The sequence below is a fragment of the Neomonachus schauinslandi genome, chromosome 1 (assembly GCF_002201575.2).
Source record: "Neomonachus schauinslandi chromosome 1, ASM220157v2, whole genome shotgun sequence".
NCBI lineage: Eukaryota > Metazoa > Chordata > Mammalia > Carnivora > Phocidae > Neomonachus > Neomonachus schauinslandi.
In genome coordinates this window covers 214,634,018-214,647,500 of record NC_058403.1, presented here as the reverse complement: position 1 = coordinate 214,647,500, position 13,483 = coordinate 214,634,018, and the positions used below count along the sequence as shown (strand labels likewise).

The following is a 13,483-nucleotide window of genomic DNA, read 5'->3' as shown; positions in this document are numbered from 1 at the left end:
CTGATTCCTAGAACCAACAAAGAGTAAATCATCCAGTGTCAACTGGGTGGTTGTGACACAACTTTTCTGACCAAATGACAGCATTTCAGCCAACATCTCTAGGGCCTCCGAGTTTTCCCAAGGGTCTCTGTGATCCTTTGATCCTTCCATCCTTGGGAAGCTCTGTCCTGTCCTATTCCTTGTCTCCTGCCTCTTCTGGGACCCTTCCGTGGCTTCCCCCTCCCCCCGCCAGGGCCACCCTCACCAGGATTCCCCATGCCCCTTGGCTGGGCGCCCGCATCCCACACTGAGCCCCATGAGCCCAGTGCCTTCTGCAAGGCCTGTGCGCTCCCTCTGGGGTCACTTGGCATCTCCCCTTACAGCGGCCTGCATCTTCCTGTGCTGGGTCTCGTCTGAGCAGTCTGTGAGGCCGGCCTGTGCCCATGTCACGGGCACGGAAGTGCGAATCCAGAAGGTCCAGACGATCTGCTCCCAGTCCCAGCATGTGGAGCCTGGGCCCAGAGTGGTCCCTGAGCAGAGGAGGACTTGGGCCCAGGGAGCCTGAGGGAGGACATGGCACAGTGAGCCCACAGGAGGAGAGTGAGCAATGTGGGGGCCTAGTGCTCAGACCTGCTGGGAAACCACATCACACTGGCTCTGTCCCCAGGGCTGGAGGTTGTCAGGGTATCCACGCTCCCAGGCTGCAGGCTGGCAGTGACTGGCAGGGGAGGAGGCACATGGTGCAGGAGAGAGCCTTCAGGCAGAGAGGAGAGGGCAGGTGTTCCCCCAGCAGCTGGATGAACTCGGGGTAGCCACCCTCCCAGGCTGCAGGCTGGCAGTGACTGGCAGGAGAGGAGGAGCACCTGGTGCAGGGGAGAGCCCTCTGCAGAGAGGAGGGGGCAAGTGCTCCCCCAGCAGCTGGAGGAACTCGGGGTAGCCACCCTCCCAGGCTGTAGGCTGGCAGTGGCTGGCAGGGGAGGAGGCACCTGGTGCACGAGAGAGCCCTCAGGCAGAGGAGAGGGCAGATGCTCCCCCAGCAGCTGGATGAACTCGGGGTAGCCACCCTCCCAGGCTGCAGGCTGGCAGTGGCTGGCAGGGGAGGAGGCACCTGGTGCAGGAGAGAGCCCTCAGGCAGAGAGGACAGGGCAGATGCTCCCCCAGCAGCTGGAGGAACTCAGGGTAGCCACCCTCCCAGGCTGCAGGCTGGCAGGGACTAGCAGGAGAGGAGGTGCACCTGGTGCAGGAGAGAGGCCTCAGGCAGAGAGGAGGGGGCAGGTACTCCCCTAGCAGCTGGAGGAACTCGGGGTAGCCACCCTCCCAGGCTGCAGGCTGGCAGTGACTGGCAGGAGAGGAGGCGCACCTGGTGCAGGAGAGAGCCCTCTGCAGAGAGGAGGGGGCAGGTGCTCCCCCAACAGCTGGAGGAACTCGGGGTAGCCACCCTCCCAGGCTGCAGGCTGGCAGTGGCTGGCAGGGGAGGAGGCACCTGGTGCACGAGAGAGCCCTCAGGCAGAGAGGAGAGGGCAGATGCTCCCCCAGCAGCTGGAGGAACTCGGAGTAGCCACCCTCCCAGGCTGCAGGCTGGCAGGGACTAGCAGGAGAGGAGGTGCACCTGGTGCAGGAGAGAGGCCTCAGGCAGAGAGGAGGGGGCAGGTACTCCCCCAGCAGCTGGAGGAACTCGGGGTAGCCACCCTCCCAGGCTGCAGGCTGGCAGGGACTAGCAGGAGAGGAGGTGCACCTGGTGAAGGAGAGAGGCCTCAGGCAGAGAGGAGGGGGCAGGTGCTCCCCCAGCAGCTGGAGGAACTCGGGGTAGCCACCCTCCCAGGCTGCAGGCTGGCAGTGGCTGGCAGGGGAGGCACCTGGTGCATGAGAGAGCCCTCAGGCAGAGAGGAGAGGGCAGGTGCTCCCCCAGCAGCTAGAGGAACTAGGGGTAGCCACCCTCCCAGGCTGCAGGCTGGCAGTGGCTGGCAGGGGAGGAGGCACCTGGTGCACGAGAGAGCCCTCAGGCAGAGAGGAGAGGGCAGATGCTCCCCCAGCAGCTGGATGAACTCGGGGAAGCCACCCTCCCAGGCTGCAGGCTGGCAGTGGCTGGCAGGAGAGGAGGCGCACCTGGTGCAGGAGAGAGCCCTCTGCAGAGAGGAGGGGGCAGGCGCTCCCCCTGCAGCAGGTGCACTCGGGCAGGCTGAGGGGGCATCAGCAGACAGCAGTGCCTGCAGCTAGGACCAATACGGGAGGACCCCACTCATGAGGGACAGAGAGCACTCCGATTCATAGAGGTGGAAGGAGCTGCTGGGTGCAGGGCTGGGGAGGGGAAATGGGGGGTTAGGGTCTCGTGGGTTGATGACAAACTTGTGGTGATGGATGGAGGTGGCAGGTGCAGAACAGTGAATGTACTTATTGCCACTGAATTGTACCCTGAAACGTGCTCAACGGTATCAGTTGTATGTCTATTATACCACAGTAGGAAAGTAGTGAGTCAGGAGGACGGGGCCATCGCAAGTCCCAAGAGGGCCCAGGAGCAGGGATCCTGTATCTTACTTCTCGCTCTCATGCTCTGCCCCTTGTTGGTGACTGAGCTCACAGTAGGCACTCAGTAAATGCTTGCTAAGACACAGTGCAGGCACACAGTCCAGAGAGAGAGCACAAGTGCAAACCCACTGGTGGGCACTGAGGAATCCCAAGGGGATGCGCATCCAGAGGGAGCAAGTGCCCATATTTCATGAACACCAGCACAGAAATGGCCATTTAAAACAAGGCAGGAACCATATATAACCCAGAGGGCTCCATGCTCCTGGAGGCCAAGCTAGCGGCCACGGCCAAGGCCTCTGGTGGTCAGGGCACTGGGGACCTGAGAGGTGGCTCGGTGCACCCCTGACCCTGAGCCCCATGGCCACGGTGAGGTGCAGGGACTGGGAGGGAAGACCGAGCCAGGACCCGTTCTGGCTCCATGGCTGCTACAGGGCTGCTCCCAGCCCCACCAGGCGGTGTCTGTTTAGAACCAGGGAGAAAACCTTTTCCCGCAATTGTTCTTTTTAAAGATGGTTGCTCAGCATTGACATAGAAAAACATCTGATGTAAAACTGGAGCCGTTCACAGCTGCAAATGACCCAGAAGTGATCAAAATGTGGCAACCACAGAGAGGAACTTGTGCCCCCAGGTGGGCCTCCTGTGAGCAGGTGCAGTGGGGGTGCTGGACATGCCCGAGCGGGCAGTGCTGGGCTCCCTCAGTCTCCCTCGAGGGGACAGAAGTAGGAACCTGCTCTGATGTCTCCAGTCAAGCAACACCCCCTGATAGAGATGGGGGCAGCCCCGCATTCATTGCGGGTGTCCTGGTGATTCTTTGGGACAGCCACGAATCTCAGCTTCTTCATGACCCAGGGCCAGCCCAGCAGCTGCAGGGCCCACAGGCCCTCCGGGGACAGCCCCTCATGAGTTCCGGGTGTCCTGGTGATTCCTGGGCACTGTCCAAATCTCAGCTTCTTCATGACCCAGGGCCAGCCCAGCATCTGCGGGTCCCACAGGCCCTCCGGGGACAGCCCCTCATGAGTTCCGGGTGTCCTGGTGATTCCTGGGCACTGTCCAAATCTCAGCTTCTTCATGACGGGCGCAGCCCAGCATCTGCGGGTCCCACAGGCCCTCCGGGGACAGCCCCTCATGAGTTCCGGGTGTCCTGGTGATTCCTGGGCACTGTCCAAATCTCAGCTTCTTCATGACGGGCGCAGCCCAGTATCTGCGGGTCCCACAGGCCCTCCAATACCTTGGTGGGCATGTGGTCCAGCAGGTACCTGTTCAGGTCGCTCTCGTCGGGCCACAAGACCTTGATCCCATTGGCCTGGTCGACCACCATCACCCAGTGACAGGCTGAAGTCAGTCAGTGAACCTCCACCACTGAGCCCCCAAAAAGGGCCCCCATATAGTAAAAGTCACCCTGGTCCCTGGGGATGTGGGCCTGGGAAGGCAGCCGGCGCTCATAGCTGAAGTCCTCACGGGCCGCCCGGTAGAAACCGGGGTGCAGGGTGCTGAAGAGGGGGGATGGGATCGCCATGCTCATGCGGTTGCCGAACTTCATGCCCACATGCACGCACACCAGGTCAACCACCTCATGGGGGAAGCGCTGCCCGCAGAAGCAGCTGATCATCACCATGCACCACATGGACACATCCTGCCAGCGCGGGGCGCTGGGGACCTCGAGGACAACCACCCTCTGGCCCTCCCAGAGGGGCACACAGGGCCCGGCAGCCAGCTGGTCAGTAAAGACGTAGTAGGTGACCCTGTGTCCACCATGAGGACCACCACCCTCTGGCCCTCCCGGAGCGGCACACGGGGCCCGGCAGCTGGCTGGCTGGTGAAGACATAGTAGGTGACCCTGTGTCCACCATGAAGTGTTTCTCCGCCATCTGCAAGAACAGCTCCAGGAAGCCCATGTAGCTACAGGGACAGGGGACAGGGCAGGAGCAGGCTGGCGGCAGGACCCCAGAGCTGGGGGCCGTGGACGTGTGCACCTTCTTCATGGGGGCAGGCCTGTCCTGAGCGAGTCTGCCTGTGGGGCCTCCCTAACTTCACATGGCTGGTCCCCCATTGAGGGGACTACCTGCTCCCCACCATGAGGAAAGCAGCTCCCCCATTGTCAGGCAAGTGTGGTGAGCCCCTCTGAGACTGACTTTTTTGCTCAGGCACTAGGGCTACTTCCCTGTGCCTGCCTCATACCTGGCAGTTTAGTAAATCGCTCACACAGGGAAGGCAGGCCCTACACTTAAATAGGAGACAAGTAAACACCCCCTCAGGGGGCAAGTCCAGGCCCAGCCAATGGGGGAGAAGCCAGACATGAAGCAGAGGGGAGAGAACAGTGATCCTGGCAGAGAACATGCAAAGGCTTGGAGTCAGGCCTGAGGCACAAGTGAGACGAACTGGGTGGCCCATGGGGGTGGGGGTGGGGGGCGGAGAGCTGCAGTGGGAGAGGTGAGACTGGAGAAGATGGGCAGGTGGGGAGCAGATCACAGAGAGGTTCACAGGTTATGTTCCGAAAAGATCATTCTCATTACTGGAGGAGAATGGGCTCTACGCGCTGGAGGATAGGGAGACCCTAACCCTAAAACCTAACCTAACCCTAACCCAACCATAACCCTAACCCTAACCAAAAAATTATTACAGCTAGTCACCTAATTCAACAAACTTATAGGGCAAAATATTAATACACAAAATCTCTCTTATCTGTATACATTAGCAATGAATCATCCAAAAAGGAATTTAAGAAAACAATTCCACTTTTGGTAACATCAACATTGACAAAATACCTAGGAATAAATGTAATTAAGGTGCAAGTCTTGTACACTGAAAATTACAAAACATTACTGATTGAAATTAAAGAAAACCTAAATAACTGTGAAGACACCCCATGGTGAGGAAAAGACGTACCATTGATAAGGCGGCAACAGTACACAATGCAATGTGCAGATTCAATGTTGTTCCCAGGAAAACACACAGAGGCCTCTGGTACACATAAGCTAATCCTAAGGTCGTATGGAAAATCAGGTACCACAAGATAGCCGAAACAATCTTGAAAAATAAAACCAAAGCTTGAGGGCGCCTGGGTGGCTCAGTTGGTTAAGCGACTGCCTTCGGCTCAGGTCATGATCCTGGAGTCCCGGGATCGAGTCCCGCATCGGGCTACCTGCTCAGCAGGGAGTCTGCTTCTCCCTCTCCTGCTCCCCCCTCTTGTGCTCTCTCTCTCACTCTCTCTCTCAAATAAATAAATAAAATCTTTAAAAAAAAAAAAAACAAAGCTTGAAGCTCATACTTTCTGATTTCAAATATTAATACAAAGCAACAGTAAATATTATGCTAAGTGAAATAAGTCAAGCAGAGAAAGACAATTATCATATGATTTCACTTATACCACAGGGGAAGGGAGGGAAAACTGAATGGGAAGAAATCAGAGAGGGAGATAAACCATGAGAGACTCTGGACTCCAGGAAGCAAACTGAGGGTTACAGAAGGCAGGGGGGTGGGGAGATGCGGTAACCGGGTGATGGGTATTAAGAAGGGCACGAGTGGTGATGAGCACTGGGTGTTATACACAACTGATGAATCGTTGAACACTACATCAAAAACTAATGATTACTATATGTTGGCTAATTGAACATAATAAAAAAAAAGCAACAGTAAATAAAACACTGTGATATTGTCATAAAGGTATGCACACAGATCAGTGGGATTTAATTGATAGCCCACAAATAAACCCCTTCGTCTATGGTCAATTGAATTTTGACAAGGGTAGACAATGTTACATTGAGGAGAGAATAGTCTTTTCAACCAAGGGTGCTAAACAATTGGTTATCCATGTGCAGAGGAATGAAAATGGACCCTTACCTCACACCACATATAAACATTAACTCAAAGTAAGTTAAAGGCTTAAATGTAAGAGGTAAAATTATAAACTCTAGAAGAAATAAATGGGAATAAATCTTCATGACCTTGGATTTAGCAATGCTCTTAGATATGACACCAAATCACAAGCGAGGAAAGAAAACATAGAGAAATTTAATTTCCTCGCAATTAGAAACCTTTGTGCATCAAAAAGACAGCCCACAGAATGGAAGAAAAATATTGCAAATTATTTAACTGGCAAGAGTTTACTATCCAGAATATATAATGTGCTACTACAACTCATCAACAAAGGACAAAAAATTTTTTAACTGGATAAGGGACTTGGATAGACCCTTCTCCAGAAAAGACATTAAAAATGATCAAAACACATGAAAACATGTTAAATATGATTAGGCATTATGCAATGCAGATTTAAACTGCAGTGACATACCCTTTTACACTAGAATCACTATAATCAAGAAAACTGAAAATAACAAGTGTTGGTAAGGATGTTGAAAAACTGGAACCTTTAACCTTGCTTGGGAAATGTACAATGGTGGTGCAGTCTATGTGTAAAACACCTTCCATTTCCTCAAAAAGACAAAAATAGAATTGTCACACAGTTCAACCATTCTACTCCTGGATATATACCCCCAAAGAACTGAACACAGTCATTCAAAGAAAACCAACAACATGTACACAAATATTCAAAGCAGCATTTTTCACAATAACCAAAACCAGGTGTCCATCAACAAATGAACGGATACACAAAATGGGGTAGATCCATAAATGGCAATATTGTTGTACCATATAAAGGAATAAAGGAAAATGGTGCATCTGTGGAAAACAATATGGTGGCTCTTCAAAAAAGTTAATACAGAATTCCGCTTCAACATATATACCCGAAAGAATCGAAAGAAAAGACTTGAGTGATATTCATGTGCCCTTATTCAGAACAGCATTTTTCAAAACAGCTAAAAGGAGGAAGCAACCCAAGTGTCCACTGACAGATGAATGGATAAACACAATGTGGTAGATACACAATGGAACATGATTCAGCCTTAAAACAAAGGGAGTTGTGAGATTAAGAATTCCTCATATCAGTGAGGTCATATGATATATGTCTGATTGACTTACTTTGCTCAGCATAATACCCTCCAGTTCCAGGTTTACTGCACTTTGAAATCACCGCAGAATAAATTACTCTTCCAAACAACCATGTCAGCACCAGGTCACAGAAGCAGAGACGACATCAAACTTTGTGACGGAGGCCAAGCCCTCCCAGATCCAGTTCACCCACTGTAGAGAGGCCACTGGCCCTTGAAGGAGGCCACATGGTAGCAAGACACTCGTGGGAGGATTAGGTCGGTGGCCCCTGTGTCTTGGGCGCAGTAGAAGCAGTGGGACTTGGATTTCCAATTTTCCACAGTGCTCCACCAGAAACTGGTTAGAACGGTGAAAATGCATGACGGGAAGCCTCAGGAAAGTGGACTGGGGACGCCAGAAGGGGAGGCTGGAGGGGGGAGCCTGCCACTCAGGGTCCCTTACAGGAACAACTGTCAGTTAGGGACCCAGGAATAGAACCCCCCGCAGGAGAGACTCATCAGTTACAGGCCCCAGAGGGGAAGATGTAGGTTCACCTCCTCCAAGAAACCCACCACCCCTGCAGCTCAGCAGGTGACAACCCTCCATCACCTGAAGCCCTGCTTTTCTCCGGACTTTCCTTCAAAACAACCCTCCCGACTTCCCGCACCTTCCCCACGAAATACTGACCAGGTGACAGACCTGTTCTCTGACACCCGTGAGACACTGAAGACAGCCATCGAGGGAGACACACGGAGACGGGAAGACACCCCGCGCGCAGGGCAGAACCGACACTGTGAAAATCCCTACTCTGCCCAAAGCCGTCTGCAGAGTCCGCGCCGGCGCTAGCGAGCCTCCAGGACCGAACCAACAGCCCCGAAGCGGGTGTGCACGCGGGGAGGAGCCCGCAGGGCCGAGGCCGGGGGAGCACGAGCACCGCGGGGGGGCGGCCGCCCCCCGACCGCAGCCTGCCGGAGGAGCCCCAGGAACCGAATCCGGGCGCGCATAAACTCGGACGCCGGGACCCGCAGAGCGGATCCGAGCCCAGAAAGGGGAGACCCGACAGCCCGCGCAAGCGCCCCCGGGAACCCCACGGTCTACACAGCGCGCGCCCTTTCTCCCCGGGATCCCGTGAGCACGGAGCCCCTCAGCAGTCCCGGCTCAGGCGACTTCTCACCTTCTCCCACGTGCGGCCCTGAGGAGGCCGGGGTCCTGTCGGTGTGGATAAGGACCTACGTCCTCCAAGCGCGTCCCGTCAGGGTGGCCGCGGCCCCACGTCCTGCCCAGTTCTCCGCAGCGGCTCCTGTCGGCGTGGCCGCGGCCCCACGCCCTCCCCAGTTCTCCGCAGCGGGTCCTGTCGGCGTGGCCGCGGCCCCACGTCCTCGGGTAATGTCCACAGAGCGTACTGAGGAGGCCGGGGTCCTGTGGCGTGGTCGCGGCCCCATATTCTCTCGGACCGTCCACACTGGGGGCGGCTCCAGTTACTGCAGGCAGACAAGGCAGGCTGAGCGCGCATGCCCTGCCCGGGTCAGGGAGCTGAGCTCGGGCGCCCCCTGCGGGCGGCGCAGGCAGTGCAGGAGGCAGTGCAGGATGCGGGGCACTCAGTTCCCTGGACGCACCTGGCCCCTTCTCAGATCCAGCTGAACCCAATAAAACCTTGGAAATTTCTAACTGAAATGGACTACATTATCCCGGTTTCTCCAGGAATAATTAAGGAACCATGAATTGGAAACCATAAGATATGAAATGAAATGTAGACAAAACCTTTACAACTTCCACCAAAATTCACTCAAAATTGTACAAAAATTTAAGAAACACAACTATCAAAATATCAAAAAGAAAACATAAAAGAAAATCTACATGACCTTGAGTTTGCTAATGAGTGTTAACACACAACACCAAACACCGATCCAGAAAAGAAACAAATTGATAATGTGAACTTTATAGTTAAAACTTCTACTCTGTGAAAGACCTTGCTCGGAGAACTAAAAGACAATCCACAAACTGTGAGAAAATATTTGCAACACACACATCTGATAAAGGATCTGTATTCAAACTAGACAAAAAACTCTCAGAACTCAACAGTAAGAACACAAATAACCTAATTAACAACGGGCAAATATCTGAACAGACACCTGGCCAAAATGATGTACAGATAATAAATAAGCATACAAAAATACACTCTACATCCTCTATCATTAGGAAGTTACCAATTTAAACAAAAGTGAGTTAGTGCAGCCCACCGATTAGAAATGCTAAAGTCCAGAAAATGAGGATACCAGTTGCTGAAGGGTGAGGAATGACAGGAACACTTCTTCATGCTGGGGATACACACTGTTTCCACACAAAAACTAGCATGCAATGATGCACAGTAGCTCTATTCATCATAGCTAAAAAATTGAAGAAATCAGGGTGTCCTTCAATAGATGAATCCATAAGCAAACTGCGGTGCCTCCAAGTGAACGGTGCCAGGAAGGCCCCACCAGTCTGCAAGAAGGGTGCGCATGGGGACTGCTGGGCCCCTGCACCTGGTCCTGTATAAATCCACGTGTGTCTACTGAGTGCCCTCACAGGTCAGGGCTGTGCTGGCACCTGGAGCTGCCCAGGCAGAATGGAGCCAGCAGCACTCTTCCCTGGTGGGAAAGTGGAAAGAACAATACATGACCTCCGACACCCTCCACAACCCTTGACTGGGGTTGGGTTGGATTTGAAACAGTCGGTGACCAGGGAGACATTTCACTCTTCTATTAGAGCCCAGGACTGAAGGCAGAAAACCAATGCTTCAGCTCAATCCTGGACTCATGTGCAACCCCGGGCAAGTCCTGTCCACCCTGGAGGCCCAGGGAGATGGAGGAAGGGAAGAGGACCAGTTATGTTTAAACTTAACCCTGACCCTGACCCCAAACCCCTAACCCCAGACCCTGACCCTAAGCCCAAACCTGACTCGACACCTTATTACCTAACCATGTACCAGAACCATCTGATCTGCACTATTCTACTATGGCATAAGCTGAGCATGTAGCCCTTTGTAATAACGTGTAATTGTGACAAGCAGTCTTATTTTCTCTGCTCGTGGGAGATACCTAGTTCTTGGGTGTGGACCTTATGCCCCCTTCTTCTTTCAATCCTCAATTCAAACCTCAAGTCACCGATATGTTCAACAGTTCTCAGGACAATAATCTCCTAGGTGTTTTGAGATCTTGTTTATTTTTTAGTGTTCCTTCTTTATCTAAATGTAGGTAAAAAAATTATTGCAAATTTGATTTCTGAATTTATTTTCAAATATTAATAATTCTGTTTATTTTTAGAAACTCAGTATGACATAATTCTGACATAAAAAAGTATAGAGCACAATTTAATAAACACACATATTTCATCACATCGCTTAGGGTTAGGGTTACCTTACACCAAAAGTAACCACTATCCTTTGGGGGGGTTTATGATTTCTGTAATTATATGACAAATACTGTTTCCTATGTTACAAAACATTCTACATTACATATGTGTTATTACTTTATAAAATTTTAAAACATATACATGACATCATCATCTAAACCTTACATTTAATGTCAAAAATGTTTCATAAATTGACAATAACTTGATTATAGCTCTTTGGATTGTTAGTTCAATGGAGACTATAAATATAACTCATGTCGTTGATAAGCGTATTATCTATATTCATACAAATGACTCCTTGGTGGGCGCCTGGGTGGCTCAGTTGGTTAAGCGACTGCCTTTGGCTCAGGTCATGATCCTGGAGTCCCGGGATCGAGTCCCGCATCGGGCTACCTGCTCAGCGGGGAGTCTGCTTCTCCCTCTGACCCTCACCCCTCTCATGCTCTCTCTCTCATTCTTTCTCTCAAATAAATAAATAAAATCTTAAAAAAAAAATGACTCCTTGGTGTAGCAGAATGCTAAGAAGTGTTCCTATGAGCAGTGAATTTTCTTTAAGAAGAGAAAATTCTGATTCTTGTTTTCATGAAATTTATTCTGGAAATTCTATTTTCATTTTTAATTAGAAGGAAAGAACAGATGGTTGGGTAACATGATGAAAAAAAGTTACTAAATTTCTCCAGTTGCTGCTTTTTCTTACTTGTATAAAATAAATAAACACTAAGAAAGGTGTCAGTCCAGAAAAGAAGACAAAACAGCTCACTAGTATGAGAATAGCTAACATGGGTAGCTTTGTTTTCAAGAGAGCGTGATGAAACCTGGATGGCACTGTGAGCATTCTGAGCTGTTTTGTGGTGTCCGTAAAGGATATTCACCATGTAGATACTATTACATGTCATCAGGAAGAGAAAGAACAAATCTTGAATGAATACTAACTTAGAAATATTGGCGCTATCTGGCTATCAAATGCCTTGTTTTTTGTTTTGTTATTTTTTTTTAAGATTTTATTTATTTATTTGACAGAGAGAGACACAGCGAGAGAGGGAACACAAGCAGGGGGAGTGGGAGAGGGAGAAGCAGGCTTCCCGCTGAGCAGGGAGCCCGATGCGGGGCTCGATCCAGGAACCCTGGGATCATAACCTGAGCCGAAGGCAGACGCTTAACGACTGAGCCACCCAGGCGCCCCTCAAATGCCTTGTTTTTACAATAAGCACTGTAACACCCAAGTCCATCACCAGTGGTATTCCTGTTGGCCACAGTTTGTAAAATGACCACAGAATAGAGGGCCATGTGGATCATCCAGAAGCAAAGTAAAGAGGGTTGAATGAATGCAGAGATTCTGTGTTTGAGACAGGCCCATTTAGGATTACTTTGGAGTAATAGTCACTGCCTGAAATGTACTCCGGAGGGCAGTTATGCAGAGAAATACTCCAGGTAACTCTCTGAATATAGATCACTATTCCACATCCAGTATTGCCCATCTCCAGCCTAATTCCCAAGGATGACATTATATTTGGAATCCCTCTGAATATGAGTATCAGGGCATTAGCCAAAGTTAAGAGGGCAAGAATCACATCTACAGGCTTCTTCTTGTGAGGATGAATTAAGAAGGTGTACATATATAATGTAAATAACAAAGAATTCCCCATGAAACCAATACAGGTTAGAAAGATAAAGAAGATCCCAAAAATTATGTCACTGGAAATCATTGTCTTTCAGTCTCTCTTAGATCTTCAAACCGAGTCCAGTACATCCTATAAACAAATAATTTGATTATGAATGTAAATATTAAAGGTAATTGAGACTGAAGAGTAAGTTATCAAGTTTCAGGGAGTCTCCCTGCAGAATCAGCAAATATACGGCTATACCAGACCAAGGGATCATCGAGATTCCTAAAGAACAGAATTGTTAAGGAACAGAAGGCAATGGTTATGAAGACTGAGAATATCATGTGTTCTGTGAAAATTAATAAAAGTAAACTTTGTTTAAAAAGAAGTTGGTGGGGGGGAGCGCCTGGCTGGCTCAGTCATTAAGCATCTGCCTGCGGCTCAGGTCATGATCTCAGGAACCTGGGATGGAGCCCCGCATCGGGCTCCCTGCTCATCGGGGAGTCTGCTTCTCCCTCTACCTGCCGCTCCCCCTGCTTGTGCTCTTTCTCTCATTCTCCCTCTCCCAAATAAATAAATAAGATCTTTTAAAAAATAATTTTAAAAAGAAAGAACTGTTAAGGAACAGAATGCGATGTTTATGAAGACTGAGAATATCATGTGTCCTGTGAAAATTAATAAAAGTAAACTTTGTTGAAAATGAAGTCAGGGGGCCAAACACCCTACCATTCTACATCAGTTACAGACCCAACAGGGGGAGACGTCTCTTACAACTTAATGCTACTTTAGCTACTCCTTTACTATCCCAGCAGGAGGAAGGTGGTCTCCTCCCGCCCAGGCAACAACAGCCCACCAATGAGAGACTATTTGGCCAATTCCGAAGACTATTTTTATATATTATGAGACACTTTTATTTCAAAAACTTTAATTCCCAATAGATATATTTTAATATCCCTGTCTTTCTATGCACATTGAATGCCAGTAGCATCTGTGCAATGATATCCTTCCCAAAGCTTATTGTATTACACAGCTCATTTTTACAAATTGTATTATTGTAG

At 50.4% G+C, this 13,483-nt stretch overlaps 2 pseudogenes; both read right to left on the bottom strand.

Annotated features, from left to right (window-relative positions):
- Window positions 1-3,200: 3,200 nt before the first annotated feature.
- Window positions 3,201-4,601, bottom strand: LOC110594107 (annotated as a pseudogene).
- A 6,650-nt stretch (window positions 4,602-11,251) lies between these two features.
- LOC123325998 lies at window positions 11,252-12,576 on the bottom strand (annotated as a pseudogene).
- Between the last annotated feature and the right edge of the window lie 907 nt (window positions 12,577-13,483).